Source organism: Nycticebus coucang, chromosome 10 (genome assembly GCF_027406575.1).
Source record: "Nycticebus coucang isolate mNycCou1 chromosome 10, mNycCou1.pri, whole genome shotgun sequence".
NCBI lineage: Eukaryota > Metazoa > Chordata > Mammalia > Primates > Lorisidae > Nycticebus > Nycticebus coucang.
The window spans coordinates 99008690-99027650 of NC_069789.1; the positions used below are offsets into that span (position 1 = coordinate 99008690).

Sequence of the window (18961 nt, forward strand, 5' to 3'; positions counted from 1 at the left end):
TTCATGGGTGTGCCCCTGTCCCACCTCTCTCCTCCTCCCCACAATCCTGTCCCCTGCCTCATCCTCAACATTCGCATTCAGCCAGGCTTTCTGTCCCCACCTTCTTTTCCAGGAAAGGGTCTGAAACAAGGTCCTTGAGGGAGGCAGGCACAGGAGGGAGGCAGAAGGCTGCAGCCTTCCCAGTGCAGGAGCAGAGGCAGCACCTGCTGTTCCAGGCATGCCGCTTCCTCCAGGACAAAGAGGGGAGACGGGACAGCTGACAAAGCCTCTGCAGGTGTCTTGGGCTTGTGGGAGGGGGACAGAATCCAAGGATGACCTGGTAAGCTAAGCACATGCCACACTACCCCAGTGAATAGCTGATGCCTGGTGAATTTCTGCAGACCACAGAGCACGCCCCATCCCCACCCTACGTCCCAGTCAGTCTCCTCCACTCAGCTCTCCCTCACAGTATAAGCTTCCCATCTCACTCTTCCCCATCAGGGTCCTGTATTTACTTTCTTTTTTTTTTTTTTTTGCAGCTGGGTTTGAACCCGCCACCTCTGGCATATGGGGCCAGCACCCTACCTCTTTGAGCCACAGGCACCGCCCTCCTGTATTTACTTTCAAATAACAAATATCCAAATGACTTCACTTCGTCTTGGGGCTGTTTGAGTCAAATTTTTCGGAGCAAATGCAAGCATCAGTTTTGTGGCATCAGGAAACTATGTCCAGGGTTCAAAAAGCATCTTGAACATGAAAGCAGTCTAGCCCATGTCCAGAGGCCTTGCCCTGCCAGAGAAGGGAGTGAGCCTTCCCTCCTGGAAACCCTGGCCCTCTGTCAGGACCTAGGCTGGGAATTGTGGCAGAGACACAGGCCCAAGTAACCCCCTGAGAGAGTGGTTGGTGGAGATGTCATCTACCTACCTACCCACCTAAGAGGATGTGTTTACAATTGCCAGACACCCACCCCCACCCTAGGTCGGGTCCTACCACCAGCTCCTCCTGGAGACCTCATGCTGTGCACAGCATGTTCATGCCTTTGCAAGCCTGTGCCTGTCCCCAGCCCAGGTTCTTTACTGCTGATCATGGGATGCCAGGGCCACCCAATCCACCTATTCTTTAGGCTTCCGCATTAACCCTCCTCCAAGCTAGGCTGGCCTGCTGCATTGAGAATGGCCTTGGGCCTCAGGCGCCCAGGCAGGGTGGCCTGTGAGGATGGGGAGGCCCAGGCAGGGTGGCCTGTGAGGATGGGCCGCTGAGTGGGCAGTCAGGCCCAAGAGGAAGGGATCAGGGCTTTTTCAGACCCCCAGCTGTCACACAGAATAACTAGTTTTAGGAGGTCCTGCCGGCAGCGTGTGCAGGTGGGATCCCAGGGCATAGGCCCTCTCCCACTCGGCCAGGTGTGCCGAGAAGCCTTGAGGGGCAGGGTAGGGGCCAGGCCCAAGACAAAAGAGCAACGTGGTGACTGTCCTGGCTATGTTGGCCCCAGGCTGCAGGCCATCAACAGATGGGGACAGCGGCTCCCCGCCCCTTTAGTGACTATGATCAGGCACCAACCTGGACACTCGCATGGGCATTTTCCTGTGGCAGCTCCCCTCAGCCTCCTCAGACCCCTCTGTGGGCTCCTCACTTCCTGACCCTCCAGCTAGATAATCCCTAAGGGAGTTCCCTCTGCTTGGACACTGGGCGGTCATGGGGAACAGCCCTTGGGAGGTGAATTGATTGCTATAGGGCCAAGCTACCCACCCAGGCCAGATGAGGAACACTTCCCAGGCAGAGGGAGAAGAGGAAGAGGTGGCCGGGCCTGCAGAGTGACCACAGGCCTGGAGCTGGGTGATCGGAAAGGTTTTCCCTGAGCACAAGTTCTGGGACTTCTTCAAGCAGCTTTCTCATTGTGGGTTGAAGCTCTGGAAACATCAAGCCTTAAAGAATGAGTTTCTCAGAAGGCGGAAGAGGAAACAGTGGCCTGGTTGTATTCTACCTGCCTGTGAGGCATGGACCGACCCTCCTCCGCTCTGTCCCTACCTGAACAATGAGGGGCGTTTTCCAGCTCTCAGGCTTGCCGAGTCTTCTCCAACTTTGTAACTCCTCACTGAAGTCAGGATGCTTTAATCGTTTGATGCTGATGGGAAAAGATTTACTTTTCCCCCTATTATAGTACTTCCCAACAGCATGATTTCAAAAGTAGAGAAAAAAGCTGGACACAGTGGCACACACTTGTACTTCCAGCTATGTGGGAGGCTGAGGCAAGAGAATTGCTTGAGTCCAGGAGTTTGAGTCCAGCCTGGGCAACATAGACTCTTTTCTCTTAAAAAAAAGTACAAGCAAAATGTCTACCAAGTCATCCTTCCGTTCTTTTTAGATTTGTTTGCTTATGTGTACATATATTTATTCAACAAATATTTGCAGAGCCTCGGCTGGTTTACTGGCTGAAGCCCAGGTCCCTGTCCTTACAGAGGTTATACATGTATTCTAGAGGGGATGAGAAAAGAAACTCATTCTGTGTAGCAGGGAAAGGAGACAGAGAAAGAAAGGGAGGGAGGGAGGTGTCATTTGCACAGCCGGACCAGAGAAAGCCCATCTGATAAGGGGACGTTTGTGAGGAACAGACAGACAGTGATGCAGGCAGAGGACAGCGAGCGGCCTGAAGGGCCCCACCCACTGGTGTTGTCCCGGAGATGCCACAGGCGCTCAGTGAGGCTGGGGGGAGCACCTGCCACCTGTGCAGGGAGGTTTATTCTGCCCGGCTGGGATGGCAACATACCTGGACACAGTGGGGAGACCAGCGGGCTTCCTTCCCACCTGCCAAGGAGGAGACTACCTCCAGGCTGGGTCTTAGTCCTCGTTCCCTCACCCAGCATTTGGGTGACTTGGGGTCAGACACTTAACCTCTCTGACCCTGGCTGTCATCTGTGAAAAGGACCACTCTCCGCCTACAAGATCCAAGTACAGCAAAGCAAGTCAAAGTAAATGAAAAACACTGACCATTCTCACTGTCTAAGGTGAAATTCCTCGTGTTGATTCCCAAACCAGCCCCTCTTTTGGGCTTCCCTGAACTAAGTTTTCACTCCTGAAGGCCAGCCGGTGCAGATGGTCTTGAGTAACCATGCTCCAGCCGGCAGCTGCCTGTTATCTTGGAAATCGTCATTAAAGCTTGATTCAGAGCGGTTGTTCTTCTGGCTTCTCTATAAGGCTCTGAGCCTTTCCACCTGTGTGGACTTCCTACGGGTAAAATGTCTCCTGCTAGCTCATCTGCCCCCACGAGCTGAATAAAGGTGGATGTCCCATGCTTGCTACTGGCCACCAGGAGCCAAATAAAGGGCATGTCACAGCTACCTTTGGTTCCTCGGTTTTTCTTTTTTTTTGTAGAGACAGAGTTTCACTTTATGGCCCCTTGGTAGAGTGCCATGGCATCATACAGCTCACAGCAACCTCCAACTCCTGGGCTTAAGCGATTCTCTTGCCTCAGCCTCCCGAGTAGCTGGGACTACAGGCGCCCGCCACAACGCCCGGCTATTTTTTGGTTGCAGTTTGGCCGGGGCCGGGTTTGAACCCGCCACCCTCGGTATATGGGGCCTGCGCCTTACCGACTGAGCCACAGGCGCCGCCCATGGTTCCTCGGTTTTTCTTTGGTCTGAGTCCAATGCAAACCTCCTCAGCCTCAACCACTGGCACTACAAGGCCTAAGTCCCCTCTTCTTTGTCCTTCTCCCTGGGTCTCCATGATCACTTAATTACCAAAACCTCAGACACTTTCCTCCCACAGAGGCACTGGAGAGGCAGTGGGATTCCTGAACAAAAGCCCAGCTCTGCTCCATTCCAGCTGTGAGAACTTGGACAAGATACCGAATTTCTCTGAGCTTCACTTTATTCCTTTTACAATGTGGGTAATGGATCTGTGTCACAGTGCTGCTTGGAGACATAATGCAAAACATCTAAAACACAGAGCAAATAATAGTCACTCAAATTGTTTAGTTTTTGTCTTTAATTGACACGTTATAACTGCACTTTTTATTATGAAGATTTTAATTTACACAAAAAAGTAGACAGGACAGTATAATAAACCCATTTCCTATCACCAAGATACAGCCATCAGAATTTTGTTATATTTGTTTCATCTCTTCATGAAGAGCATCTCCATTCTGGCAGGGTTGTCCTCCCATCGCCGTCCCCTAGAAATCTAGTGATTCCTCCAGCTGCATTCTCTGCTCTGCCAAATGTTTCACTTGGATGAGACCTAAGATGACCCCACATCTAATCCACAGACAATTATATACTCTGACAAAATCTGGAGTGCAGGTTGGTCCCCAACTAAGTGACCTTTGCTGAAAAGTAGCCAGTCCATCTCCCCTCCTTAGGTCTCCCAGATGAGAGTCAGTCACGGGTCCATTGTAACCCTTGAACTACAAAGAACACAGATTCAGTGTCCCAAGGGGTCCACTTAAAGCTCTCTTTCCTTCAGCCTTGCGGTAAAGAGCAGGCACGCCCCACCCTAGGGAGAGGGGTGGGACTCTGCAAAGCTCTCTCCAAGGGAAAATCTTCAAATATCTTCCTAAAATCTTTCCAACTTTTGATTCTTTTACCCACACTGTTAATGTGGGTAAAAAACGTCAAAGTCTCTAACCAGTTTCCGGACACCTCCTTGGTGAATACGGCCTGCTAACTGGCCCATCCTTTGGAATGTGAGATCTGGAGTCTCCCGGGGCCTTGGCCGGAAGGCCCAGTCTCACATCCTATGATACTTCTGCAGTTCCCACCCCTCAGATGCCTTCCCAGCTCCCACCCTCCTGCTCTTCTGGATACTTAGATTGTCTTCAAGTTTCACTCAAGTGAAGAAGTCTTGTCCAGTTCCCCAGCCAGAATACCAGACGTGGTACCAACTGCATTGTCTCTCATTGCATTTACTAGTAAATGGGTCTAATCTGCCCAGTGAGCTTCTCTCTCCCGAAAAGCAGAGGCCGTTCCTTATTCACCATAGTACTCGGCACAGAGCCAGATCACACACGATGCCTACCCATAAGGGATCTGCTGAGTGAATAAATAAACGGAGGAATTCATTTTGGCCACCCCAAATTCAAGGTCAGATCAGTGGCTTCACAAACTGGAACCTGACCAAATTCAGATCCTTCCTCCAGGATGTATTTGAGCCATACTTAAATAGTATTTTCTTCAAGGACATCCTGCCCACAGACTCTTAGTAGAATGCCTAACACACCAGGTGGGCTGTAACGTGGTCGCTGAAACTGAGGAAGCTGGGGGCAGGCTCCTGGACAGTGTATGATAGGATGCCCAATGGTCACCAGTCTCTACCAGTGGTTGTCTCTGAACCTAGGATATGGCCCATTTATCTCACACTGGCAAGGCTTCAGTGAGGATGGTAGGCTGCTTTCCCTACCAAAAATCAAGAGACACAGGATTATGCTCAGTTTCTCAACTAGTTATACAATTAATGGGAAATATGGCCACTTGGGGGTTTTACTGCGTACAGACAAGCAATATTTAGTCTCTGAAGCTTTGAGCCTGAGTAGGTGAGTGTGTGACCTTAGCCCTCCTGACCATGGGATTTCCTAAGGCTGCCTGTGCACACGCATAGCATCTGAGATATCCTCCCCACCTCCTCCTTTTTATTTTTGTTTTTGTTTTGAGACAGGGTCTTACTCCATCACTCCAGGTAGAGTACAGAGTTGTCATCATAGCTCATTGCAAGCCCTGCCTCCTAGGCTCAAGTGGTCCTGCTGCCTCAGCCTCCCAAGTAGCTGGGACTATAGGCACCAACCACTGCCGCACCCCCGGCATCAAGCCGTGGCGGGATGGCTCTGTCCGCGTTGTAAAAACTGTGGTAAGGCGGTGAGTGCTCCCCGGAGCGTTGCCCCCGGTCCCCCTGGCCTGCAACAGCAGCGCATAAGTTGCCTAGCATGCCTTTTAGTGAACGTAAGAATTCATGAGGTGCGGCATAAAGGCCTGAATAACCTTTACCCTGAAACCTGTTTGAAACTTGTTTGTTGAGTTGAATGGTTAATTGTTGCTTGAATGTCCTCAGAAACTAAGAATAAACATAATGACTTACTAATCCATGACTTCATCTATACAATGGAGACTAAATGTCTCCAAGGGAACACGTTCCCACCATAAAGGTCAGTTAATTGAAACAATGTATCAAGAGAATGCAGGGATGATAAGTTAAGATGTTCCTACCAGATACCCGCTCCCTCCGGTCTCTTATCTCTACCTTATGTCCCTTTGAAACTGTTTCTTTGAAATAAGTTTTCTATGAAATTGCTTTCTCTATAATTTTGTCACTATACACTTAAAACATATACATAATTCACTATCAATTCACTAACAACATAAAAATCATAATCAAATATAAAAATATAAAAATACAAAATGTGAACAAAGCAGTTTTACAAAGAAAGAAGGTTTAAACATAGATAAAGAGAAGTAAAAGAGTAACTGCTGATAAGCAGCAGTCCTTTGTTCCCCCTTACGGGCAGAAACATTGTCTAAGAAAAGACAGTTGACTACTCCCATCTACAAAACTCGATAAGAACTTTGTAAGCATCAGCAAGTCATAAAAATATCTTTTGTAGTTTGTAAGACATTGTCAAAAATGTATAAATACCATGCCTAAAAATCAGTAAAGTACAACTGCTTTCTTCATCATCCTTGGTGTGTGGCAGTTTGTCATTTTCCTGCGTCGCCCTTTCAATCAACCTGAGCCGTTCTCGCCCTGAAAGCCCTCGGACTGAGACTCATTCGACTGGCGGTCCGCGGCAAACCACAATGCCTGGCTAGTTTTGCTATTTTTAGTGGAGATGGGACCACTCTTGCCCAGGCTGGTCTAGAACTCCTGAGCTAGTAATTACCTGCCTTGGCCTCCCAGAGTGCTTGGGTTACAGGCATGAGTTACTGCTCCTGGCCCCCCACTCCCTCCGTCGACTGACATACTTTCTCCATCTATCTCCACTCTCATGGGGGAACCAATCAAAGGTCTGGGACAGTGACTTTTCAAGAAGACAATACAGAATGAATATTTGCTTTCTGAGAGCATTCTCATATTCCACATGAATTTATTAGCGTATCTTTTGGAGTCCTTGGTTATAAGCAACAGAAATAGATTTTTACTAACTCAAGGAAAAAGGAATTTATTGGAAGGATTTTGGGAAGTTCAAAGATTCAAAGGACAACTTGGAAAATCAGGCCACAGGAAGGATAAAGCAGGCCAGCTTTGAGTAGCAGAACATCGTGTTTTGAAGACACCTTCCTGGGAACCTCTGTGTTAGCTACCTGTAGCCCCCAAGTGTCTCCATTCAAGATGCAAGTTCTCAAGGAAAGATCTAATTAGTCATGATGGGTCCAAAGCCTACCTGGTAACCAGAGTGGGATTCTGTGATTACCAGCTACACCCTCATCACACCGTCAGGAAGGGCTAGCTCCCCAAGGGCTGCCCAGCAGACAAAAGCAATCAAAAACCAAGAAATAAAACCAGATGTTTGCTACACACGTTTCCACTAATATATTTTACATGATTAAATTTTCCAAAGCTCAGTTCGTGTATGACTCTTTAACCAATTTGCCTTTTCATACTAGCTGCTGGAAAGCTTAAGGCCCACAGCAGGTATGTAGATTTCTATGAAGTCTGGGTTGTCTGTGCCTCACTCCTGGCCGTATTTATGTTTTTTATGTTCCTTTTTATTTTTTCTAATTTGCAATCTTGGTATATGCTGTGATATTTTTCTTTTTTTTTTCTGGAATAAGGCATAATATAAATGAGCAGCTTAAGTGTGACTCTTTGGGAGTGTGTTATGGTGTAAAGCAAGGTTTGTACTGTGAATTTTCTCATTTCCCATTAGAAGGGCTGGTAGTTCTGTTTTTTAATGAACATAAATATATATTTAAGTATGTTTATGATTAATTATAAGTGACTTTTAGTTATGTAAAAAAAAAAAAAAAAAAAAAAAAGAAGGGCTGGTAGTCCAGAGGTGTGGCAGGTATCCATGGAGTTCTCTACTTTTAAAGCTTTCCTAGTGTCATTAGATACAAACAAGTTGTATCAAACTTTTACCGCATAGATCTCTGTTTAAGAGAAAGCAATTTGACCCATAGTAAGTCAGGAGAAGTTAATGAGAAAGAGAGAAAGAACTAGAACAAAGGGTAGTTGGCTGAGGTGGTGTGGGGCAGGGCCCTGCTCCGGGGTTATTTTCCATGTGACCTCAGCTGAGCTCTCTCTTCTGGAGGAGATTGCCTGGCCCAGGAACACCAGGGAAAATTTGGCAGTGCCTGAGGCAGTTAACGTGCAGCCAATAGCGGCAGGTGCCAGGAAAGGGCCGTAAAACTCTGGTGAGCTTCCCAGAGTCACATAGCAACTTCAGTTACGGTTTGGAGAGGCAAGGCTGGGGCTGGAGAGAAGGGTGGGAGGTCTGCCCACTGCCCTCAGAAGAACTCACTCCACCCTCCAGCCTCCACAATAAGCTGGATTCTCCCGTGCCCAGGGCCAACAGAGGCCTGCGGTTGCAGAGAGCAGGAGTGCACTCAGCCTGGCTCAGGTAGAAGGTGGCAGGTGTAAGGGTACGAGGGGCAGTCCCACAGACACTCAGTGAGGCTTCATTCTCCTCCTAGGGACAGGGACAGGAAATTCAGAGGCTGTGTCAACCTTCTTCATCCCTTGGGGGCCCGCAGAGAGGGCTCTTCCTCCCTGGTCACTTCCTCCCAGCTCATTCACTCGGAGCCCCCCACAGCTCACTGTCTCTGTCTCCCACTCAGACGCCCTGACTGGCTCAGTTCACTTGTCCGCCCTGCACGCAGCCCTGTACCCAGGCTGGGAGGAATAGGGCATGTGGTCTCAATCCCTGTTGATGTTCGGGGGTGTCAATGGCTTTTCCTCTAGTTGAAGGGCCACTGGAGGACCTTTGAGAGCTTCAGGGTTCAGATGGGTTCCTGTGGGAGGAATTCCTGCATCCCAGGGCCACGGGCCAGGGACAGGAGGTGTGTTTTGGTTGCTGGGAACAGCAATCCCCTGTGACTGCCAAAGGCATGGACTCAGACTCACAGGCTGACACACGGCTGTCCCTCCTAAGGAGCTCCTCAGAACACGACTCTCTGGAAACAGAGCTGTCCAAGTTTAGGGAACCCTTTGAGCAGTTCCAGGTTATTCGAGACCAATCTCAGCAGTGAAGTGGTCCTTTAAGAGGCAGAAAATTATCTCCCAGCCAGCTTTCCTCCTCCCTGCCTGGCAGGCCTTGGCCACACAAGGCGCTGGCCCCTGAAGGCTCCTCCCCTGTGCTTGCTCCAGTTTTTCCCACCCCTGTCAGGAAGGACCTGACAGGTGTCTCTCTCCGGTCTCCACCTGACTGAATCCTCCTCTTCCCTTGAGGCTTTACCAAAGCCCACCTCCCACAGAGAGGCTGCCTTCCTCTCCTCCCCCTTCTTTTGCCTGGGCTCTCCGGGCCTTAGCACACACCACGTCTGGCTGCCTCAGAGGCACTCAGGCCTGTGGGCTTTCTCCCTAGCCTGGCTGTTGCTGGGAGATACCTGCGTCCCTATCAGAGTTGGGCCAGGAGAGTAGGTGGGCTGGTGTGCTGATGTGGGCTGCCACCCAGAAGGCCTGCTGGCCCTCCTGACAGCCTCTGGAACCCACCAGACCCCAGTGACCCTGAGGGCACCCTGCCCTTCTTGCCCTCTCTGGCAACAGTGAATCTCCTCCGCCCTCCCAAGACCTTAGTCCCACACTGACTCCTTCCCCTCACAATGGCCACTTCTGTGACAGAGGGGCTGTCCTCCCCTGCCCCCGGTGTTGCACTTTCAGAACAGAAAGGCCCTTCACAGGCATGTCCTTGGGTTTATGGCATTCCTGCACAACAGGCTGTCCTGCCCACTGCCCCTCTGTAGGAGATGGGCTCCTGACCTTGGGGTGCCAGGATGTCCCCAACCGCTTATCTTTCCTCCTCTCCCTTGAAAATTAAGTCAGTGGCTGGCTATGATCCCCAGGCTTTGCTGCCTAACTCTAAAGAAGCCATTCCACTTTTGTTCCTCTGTGGGCAGGAGGGATGAGAGGCTGTACAGAGAAGGGAAACCATGGCCGCCCTCCCACAGAAACCACTGCCTAGAAGTGCTGAGGCCGCAAAGGCAGCTCCCAGCTGCAGGGCTCCAGGTGCTGTCCTGTGAATCCCCAGAGCACCTCAAACCTCACTGGCAAGACAGCCCAGGGGGAGGAGCAGGCTGTGCACACATTGTGCTGAGCGGGGAGGAGGGACACTAGCTGGTAGGTACATGGGGCATCTTGAAACCCTTCATGTTGATATCAGCTTTGGAGCACCTGTCCTGACCCTCTGGAAAACAGATCCGAGGTGGGGAGCACTTAGCTCCGGAGGGGACCAGGGGTCTTCAAATCTGCCCCACACTGTGCATCTCATCTCCCCAGTGAAGACAGGACCTGCCTGCCAAGCTCCCAGGGCACTGAGACCCAGAGGGGCCACTTCATGTGACATGGGGGGTATTTCTTTTTTTTTTTTTCCTTTTATTTTTATTAAATCATAGCTGTGTACATTAATATGATCATGGGGCATGGGGGGTATTTCTACATCTCAGGTGGCTTGTTCTAGCAAGTGGCATTACAATTACACCCAGACACGTGGCCTCCCCTGATTTTTGCATAAAATAGGTGTCAAATCTATTTAAGGTTATGGGGGAGGGGAGGAAAAGCAGAAAGAGGGATGGAGGGCAGGGGGTGGGGCCTTGGTGTGTGTCACACTTTATGGGGGCAAGACATGATTGCAAGAGGGACTTTACCTAACAATTGCAGTCGGTGTAGCCTGGCTTATTGTACCCTCAATGAATCCCCAACAATAAAAAAAAAAAATAGGTGTCAAATCTTTGCTTCAGAAATTTAAGAGCCTGTAGAATTTTTCTTCGTTTTGTCTTCAAGGCTTTTGTTTTCTCTGTGACTCAGTATCTGGATGGCTGTCCCTGAGGGAAGCCATTACAGTGAGACCTGAGAATTGGCTGGTGCCAGCCCTGGGGTAGAGGAGCTGCCACCTCCCTCCCGCACACATGGGAGCCCCAAGAGGCCGGCACCCAGCTCACCTGCAAGCCAGGGCAGCAGGGGCCTCCCTCTATAGGGAGGTGTGGAAAAGGCACCCCTGGCTTTCCAGTCTGTGGCCCAGAGCTCCTTCCTTAGGGTTCTGGGAGAGGAGAGCTGGGAGAGGAGAGGGTCTTCTGAGAGGGAGGAGAAAGGCAGGGAGTAGGTGTACTGGCAGGGTGGTGCCTTGTCCTTTGCCCCAGGGGCTGTTGTGGTGAGAAAGGGTGCACTTGGCCTTCTCCTGGGAAACCCTGCTCCTGGCCCCAGAGCCCGGAGCCGGGTGTGCTCCGATCCCCCACTGCTGTGGGCGCTCCTGTTTTCTTAGTGGTTGATTCCTTTTCTCCCTCCTGGCTTAGAGTTTCTTCTGTTGCTTCAGGCTTCTTCTGGGTCAGCAGCTGTCCTCTTTCCCCCATTCCTCAAGCCAACGCAAACCTCTTCCCCTTTCCTTGGCACTCTGTACATTTTCCTGTTTGTTTTGCTTTGTTTTGTTTCTAGTTCTTCAGAGGCCAGAGGCCTGGGGGCAGAATCTCCCTCCTCTGTCCCCTCTAGTCTGGCTGGAGCCCCTCCACTCGGCTCCTCGCTCCTTCTCTCCCCGTCTTCTCCCTGCTCCTTCTCCTTCCAAGAATATGCCATTTCACAGAAAGTTCCACTTTCACAGCCCCGGTTATTTTCAAGCATTTCCCCCGTTCTAACATCGCAGAGGAATGTCTGACATCATCTCCACAAGTGAATCCAGTGTTCACCAGACCCCTCTACCTCTCTGCCCTCCTTCACCAGCTATTTGCTGGGTCTGATTATTCAAACACCTTTTTTTCTTGTTCCTGGGACTCTGCTTCACCCTCAACTTTGAGGGTTATGTTGCTCCACAAACATCAGAACGAGGCCTCAAAATTCATAGTTCATTGGCTCCCAAACTTTTCTGCACACATAAAAATCACCTGGGGGAATTTTAACACTCCTATGCCCAGGTCACACCCCATACCAATTAAGTCAGAACGTCTGGGGAAGGGAGCCAGGCACCAGAAGTTTTTAAATATTCCCCAGGTGATTCCAACACATGGCGAAGTTTGGGAACCACCAATACAGAGCTGTGCTGAAGGGGGTTAGAGGGTATAGCCACCTGTGCGCACAGAGCTTGGGGCATGGACCTATGAAGGAGGGGCTGGGACATTCTCTCTGGTGTGCTCCCATCTGCTCCAGGGAGGCTGATATCCCCTTTCCACAGCAGAGGGTGCTGGGCCAAACCAGGGTCTCCCTGGAGCTAAGGGCCCAGGAAAGCCCCAGATGTGTGGGAGCAAGGCACTGGTCTGACTGACCCTGACTGGGCACAGCCCTGATTCCTGCCCCTCTGCTAGGGGTATAGCCACCGTGGCAGCAGGAGGCCAGCTGATGAGGCAAACGGGGCTGTGGATTTTCAGATGTAACTCCTGTGGACTTTTGAAAAGGCAGCCACATCCACACAATTCAGTTAGTGGTGTTTCCCTGAAACCCAGTGATGGCAGCCCTGGGAAGGTTTATCTCTGGCAGAAGTCTGGATGGTCTCATCCTCCAGGGATCTATGCTAGTGGTTCTCAAACTCAAATCAGAATCCTCTGGGGGCTTTGTTGAAACATAGATTGCTGGGCCCAGCCTGGAGTCTGACTCATAAGTCTGGGTCACAGCCAGGCTAGTTGCATTTTAGCAAGTTCTGAGGTGCTTCTGCCGTCTGGGGGCCGCATGTGCAGACCCACTAGTTTGCATCCTCTTTCCAAATCTACTTCTAATTTGCCATAGACTGAAGTCAGAAGGAAAAAGCAACAGGAAGAAGTGAAAATAGGGAGGAAAAGATAATGATGTCCCATCTGCTGAAGACAGGGCTCTGTGCTGTTCCCTGGCAGTCCTGCCTCAGCACGTCCACCACATGGGCTCTGAGAAGACTTGTGTACGGCGAGGTGGTCAGTATATGCAAACACGTGTGACGAATGCCGAGTATTATGCTCACTCCTGGAAAGACAATGTATGTATGTGGCTTTCTAAATGCCGAATAATTCAACAAAATACTGATTTAGCCTAATGTGCCCAAAGGCACAATATCCACACACTACTGGGGATAACCAAGCGAATCAAACACTAATAGGGTTTTTACCTTTCTGGAGCTTGCTATCGTACAGGGATGAGGATATTTAATAAGTAATTGCAGAGGCGATCAGAGTTAGGAAAGGAGAAATACAAGATGCAGCTATCAGGCACACACACAAAATCTAACTTGCTATGAATAGACTCTTCCTTCCTGAGACTGCCTATGCCCTGCTCACTTGTGCCAGATTATAAATCTCTGGGAGATGAAATTGCCCCAACTGTGCTGCTAGTTGCAATGTGCTCACCTGGGTGGTGGTGACCCACAAAGCCAGTTAAAACAGCACAGTAAATGTTTCAGCATCTTTCCTGCTCATTCTATTTAAGATGAATTTCTAGCTCCCCCCAGCTGGCAATTTGATGGAAACAGCCTGGCAGGTTGCATGGATGTTGCTGTAATTCTGTCTTCCTAAAGGCTGCCAGGCTGGATGGGGCAATGGGTCTGTCTGATGTGAACTAATTGCTTAGTGGGGAATTCCAGCAACTCAAGAAAAACAGAGACAATATGGTGAAATGCATCATTTGATGTCCTGGGACCAGAAGCCAAGTGAGTGGGACAGCTCTGTGGCTTTGAAAAGAAAGATGCTGGCCGTGACTTTCACATCCCAAAGCTCTCTTGAGAGCAGCTTATGTCTAATTAAGCTTCATTTTTCAGGCTGACCAGAAGAAATCTTACCCTCTTCCAGAAATTATCTTTGCTCTCTGTGGGGATGGAAGGGTAACCACATAGATGCACGGAAAAGACATCACTCACATCTTTGAGGACAAGGACATTGTCCAGTTCATCTGTACAGTTTTCTCAGGGCTTGATGGTAGATGTCTGAACTCGGTCCAACATTTGGAATATGTGGTAAAGTTTTTTTTTTATTTTTGATTAATGTAAGGATACATACAATTGGGTCACATTGTTAGCATTTACAATGTAAAATCCGAGTTGTAGTTGTGACCTTCACCCAGAAAGTGTGCCATTTAACTGTACGTTGTACCTGTTAGGTGAGAACTTACCAGACCCCCTTCCCACACGACCCCTTCTTGAATTACACTGAGTTTTTTCTCTCAGATGTGCACACTGTTGTTAATTTACAAGTTTCAACTTAGTATTGAATACGTGGGATGCTTGATTTTCCATTCTTGTGATACTTTACTTGAGTACTTTCCAAATTCATCTAAGTTGTAAGAAAAGATACAAAATCTCCTTTTTTTGTGGCTGAATAGTATTCAATGGTATACATATACCAGAGTTTATTAATCCACTCAAGTGTTTTCGTTTTTTGTTGTTTTGAGACAGAATCTCACTTTATCACTCTCTGTAGAGTGCAATGGTGCCACAGCTCACAGCAACCTCAAACTCTTGGGCTCAAGTAGCTGGGACTACTGGCACCTGCCACAACACTCAGGTATTTTTGGAGATGAGTCTCGCTCTGGCTCAGGCTGGTCTCAAACTCATGAGCTCAGGCAATCCACCCACCTCTGTCTCCCACAGTGCTAGGATTACAGGTGTGAGCCACCACACCTGGCCTCCCATTCATGTGTTGAAGGGCACTTGGTTGTTTCCACATCTTTGCCATTGTAAATTGGGCTGCTATAAACATTGAAGTGCAAATGCCCTTATAAGAAAAGAACTTTTTTTCTTTTGGGTAGGTAAATAATAATGAGATTGTAGAATCAAATGGAAGGTCTACTTTTAGTTCTTTGAGAACGCTCCATACTTCTTTCCATAAGGCTGTATTAGTTTGCAGTTCCACCAACAGTGTTCCCTTCTCTCCACATCTAAAGCTTTGGGACCATTGTCATTTGGGTTAGGCAATATCTCAAAGTGGTTTTGATTTGCAATTTATCTAATAATTAGAGAAAATGAGCATTTTTTCATTAGTTTATTGGCCATCTGTCCTCATGAGAAAAGGTTCTGTTCATGTCTCTTACCCAGATTTTAATGGAGTTGTTTGCTCTTTTTTTGTTGATTTGCTTGAATTCTTTGTAGATTCTGGTTATTAGCCCTGTTTTGGATTTGTAGCATGCAAATATCTTCTCCCATTCTGAAGGCTGTCTCTTTGCTTTGTTGATTATTTCCTTATCTGTGTAGAAACTTTTAAACTTGATCAGGTCCCATTTATTTATTTTTGTTGTTGCTGTGATTATTTTTGGGGCGGGGGGTTCTTCGTGAATTATTTCCAAGGCCAATATTGTTAAGGGTTTTTCCCACACTTTCTTCTAGAGTTTTTATTATTTCTTGTCTTATGTGTGAGTCTTTTATACACTATGAGCTAATTTTTGTTAGTGGCAAGAGGTATACATATAGTTTCAGCCGTTTACATGGGGCTAATCAGTTCTCCAAGCACCATTTATTAAATAGGGATTCTTTCCCCCAGTGTATGCTGTTGTTTGGTTTATCAAAGATCAGATGGCGATATGAGGCTGGTTTCATCTCTAGATTCTTTGTTCTGTATCAAAGGTCTATATATCTATTTTTTGTGCCAATACATGCTGTTTTCATCACTATGGGCTTGTAGTATAACCTGAGTTCTGGTAATGTGATGCCTCCAGATTTGTTCTTATTTTATGGAATTGTGTCAGCTATTCAGTTGGGACATTTCTTAAACTGATAGAAGCATCTATGACAAACCCACAGACAACATCATACTGAAGGAAGAACTATTTCTTCAAGTTCTTCAAAGTATGACAGTGGAATTTTAGTGGGGATTGCATTAAATATGTAGATTGCTTTGGGTAGTATAGACATTTTAACAGTGTTGATTCTTCCCAGTCATGAGCATGGTATGTTCTTCCATTTTTTAACATCTTCTGCTATTTCTTTCCTCAGTGATTCATAGTTCTCTCTGTAGATATCCTTCACATCCTTTGTTAAGTAAATTCCAAGGTATTTCATTTTCTTTGGAGCTATTGTGAAGGGTACTATGTCTTTGATTTGATTCTCAGCTTGACTACTGTTGGCTTATATGAAGGTTACTGATTTGTGAACATTAATTTTGTGTCTTGAGATGTTCCTGTATCTCTTGATCACTTCCATGAGTGCCATGGTTGAGTCTTTCTAACTATGCTAGCATATCATAAGCAAAGAGCAATAGTTTGACCTCCTCTGTTCCCATTTGGATACCTTTGATATCCTTCTCTTGCCTAATTGCATTGGTGGGGACTTCCACAATGGACATCCTTGTCTGGTTACAGTTCTAAGTGGAAATGTTTTCAGTTTTTCTCCATTCAGTATGATGTTGGCTTTAGATGGCTTCTGTCAGTTTAAGAAATGTCCCATTTATGGCTATTTTCTAAAGTTTTCTTATCAAAAAAGGATGCTGAATTTTGTACAATGCTTATTCTATTTCTATTGAGAGGATCATATGGTCTTTGTTTTTGCTTCCGTTTATGTGATGAATTACATATATGGATTTGCATATGTTGAACCCACCTTGCATCCCTGGGACGAAGCCCACCTGATTGTAATGTATTATTTTTTCTGATATGTGTTTTTCTAAATTGTGTTTGCTAGGATTTTATTATTTTTGCTAGGGTGATATTTGCTTTGTAGAAAGAGTTGGGGAGGGCTCCTTTGTCTTCTCAATGTTTTGGAATAGGTTCTGCAATGTTGGTATGAGCTGCTCTTTGAAGGTTTGGTAGAATTCTGGTGTGAAACTGCCTGGTCCAGGACTTTTTTTTGTTGTTGGAAGCTTTTTTATTGTTGTTGCAATTCCAGTGCTTGATATTGATCTGTTTAAGTGTTCTATTTCTTCCTGGTTGAGTCTAGGGAGGTAGTGTGATTTCAGGAATTGGTCTATTTCCTCCACATTTTCAAATTTCTGGGTATAGATTTTTTTGCAGTATTCAGTGATGACCTTTTATCTCTCTGTGGTATCTGTTATTTCTCCTCTTTTTTGTTTCTGATGGAGCTTATGAGAGCTCTTACTTTTCTGTTTCTGGTTAATCTGGCCAAAGGTTATTGATTTTCTTTTCTTTTCAAAAAACTAACTTTTTATATTTTTAATCTTTTGAATGGTTCGTTTGTTTTTGATTTCATTTACTTCTGTGTGGTAAAAGTTTAAATTCCAGGGTCCTTGCTTCACACCCACTGTCTGTAAAGAAATTCAGTCCAAGAATCCAAGCTCCACTGGAGGCTTAGACAATGAGGATAACCCTTGGAGGCCTCCAAAGTAAAACAGAACAACTAGGAAATGAAAATCCAAGGTAGATTTTAAGGCTTTCTCAGTTCTTCCTTTGTACCCAGTTGATGTTTGCAGAAATATCAGCTATGCCTGTATATAACTAAAAGGAGTATTTTTTCTTAGCCTTTAAAGAAAGACCCTCCCCCCACCAGGAGCACAGTTTTTTGAGTAATAGTACTACAAATAATCTTACAAGATGATCCATTTATTAATATGGTATATCATATTTAAGATATGTCCTTCACTTCTGGACCAAACAATGTTAATATTGGACCTGCAGATTAGTAATCTCTTATATAAACATCTCTATTTCATGGTGTGGCATCCATACATGGAGTTTATTCTGCAACAAAAACTTTTCCAAGACAGAACTTGTGATCAGAAGAGTCAGAAATGGCTACATTCTGGGATAGGGTTGGAAATCACACCTGGGCTCTTGGATGTGAGCAAAGTGGAAGTGTTGGCAGAGCATGGGACTTTCAGTGGTGGGAGGACCCAGTTTGTATTCACTCCTCTTGGGGCGAGACTCATCCAAGATAGGGGCCACAGGGGCTGAGGTCCTGGAAAGTCAGTGTAGCAGCCATCATTGAGTATATGCCTTCTGAGGGATGTCCTTCATAGAAAACCCTCTAGTACTGTTGGATCTTACCTCTTAGCTACTGCCCCTTTCCTGAACATGCCTCAACTTCCTGGTTACTAGTGTTGTATAGCTTGGTTTCTTCCTCTCTCCTATTATCATTCTTTATGGTTTCAATGGATAAATGGCAATGTAGTAGAGCAGAAAGAATGTTGCTTTAAAGTCATGATAGACAATTTCAAATCTCAACTAAGCTTGTGTACTCACTGTAAGATCTTGGGAAAGTTACTTACTCTCTAGTGCCTATTTCTTCATCTGTAACATGGATAATGATACTTATGTCTATGATCAAGGCTTATAAAGCTTGAGAGAGCAAATGCTTGTAAAGACTGGTGGAAGGCTAAGTCTTCAATAAACATTAGCTATTACCATTGTTGAACTAAGGATTCTCTTCAGGCATTTGTACAGATTACAGTGAGTGAACATGAAGTGAACTATATTATAGAAGCAGTGGTAGGCAAAACAGCAGAAGACAGGCAAAAAACATTGTTAAGTGGCCTAAATCTTTCCCAAAAGGGGAACAGTTAGATAAATTGTGGGGTATAGGCTAGAATTGTATTGTGGAATCCAAATGTCATTTGTGGTTATCCTCAGAGATTCCAAATTGGCTTGAATCATATCTTACACAAAGTGACAAGTCCCAGGGGACAATCCCATAAGGATTTGGTGGCAGGGGTGGAGAGAGGTTGTAGTTCCCTTATTCATCTCTGTCACTTCCACAGCACTTCAGCATGTGAATTACCTTGCTGTGCTGTCTGCATGCTTTCTTCTTCCCTATTTATACCAGATTGAACCCTACCCTCATTTGCCCCCTCCCCAAGACAATGCTAATATAAAGCTGCATATCAGCCTTTACTGCTGAACAGTAAGTGGAATGAAGAAGAGGACTTACAGCTTGTAAAAGTCTTTTGCCCTCTTGCCACCAGGGAGTCTTTTCATAAGACTCCTATCTGGAGGCTCCAGTCTCCAGTCCTGTGGC

The 18961-nt window shown here is 46.8% G+C and overlaps 1 long non-coding RNA gene across 2 annotated transcripts in view; it reads left to right on the plus strand.

The window, feature by feature from the left end:
* The first annotated feature begins 8338 nt into the window (after nucleotides 1-8338).
* Nucleotides 8339-18961, plus strand: part of LOC128597680 (uncharacterized) — a 28882-nt gene continuing 18259 nt past the window's right edge. For both annotated transcript variants that reach the window (XR_008383312.1, XR_008383313.1), the window contains exon 1: nucleotides 8339-8524. This is a non-coding gene — a long non-coding RNA (uncharacterized LOC128597680). The remainder of the gene's footprint in view (nucleotides 8525-18961) is intronic.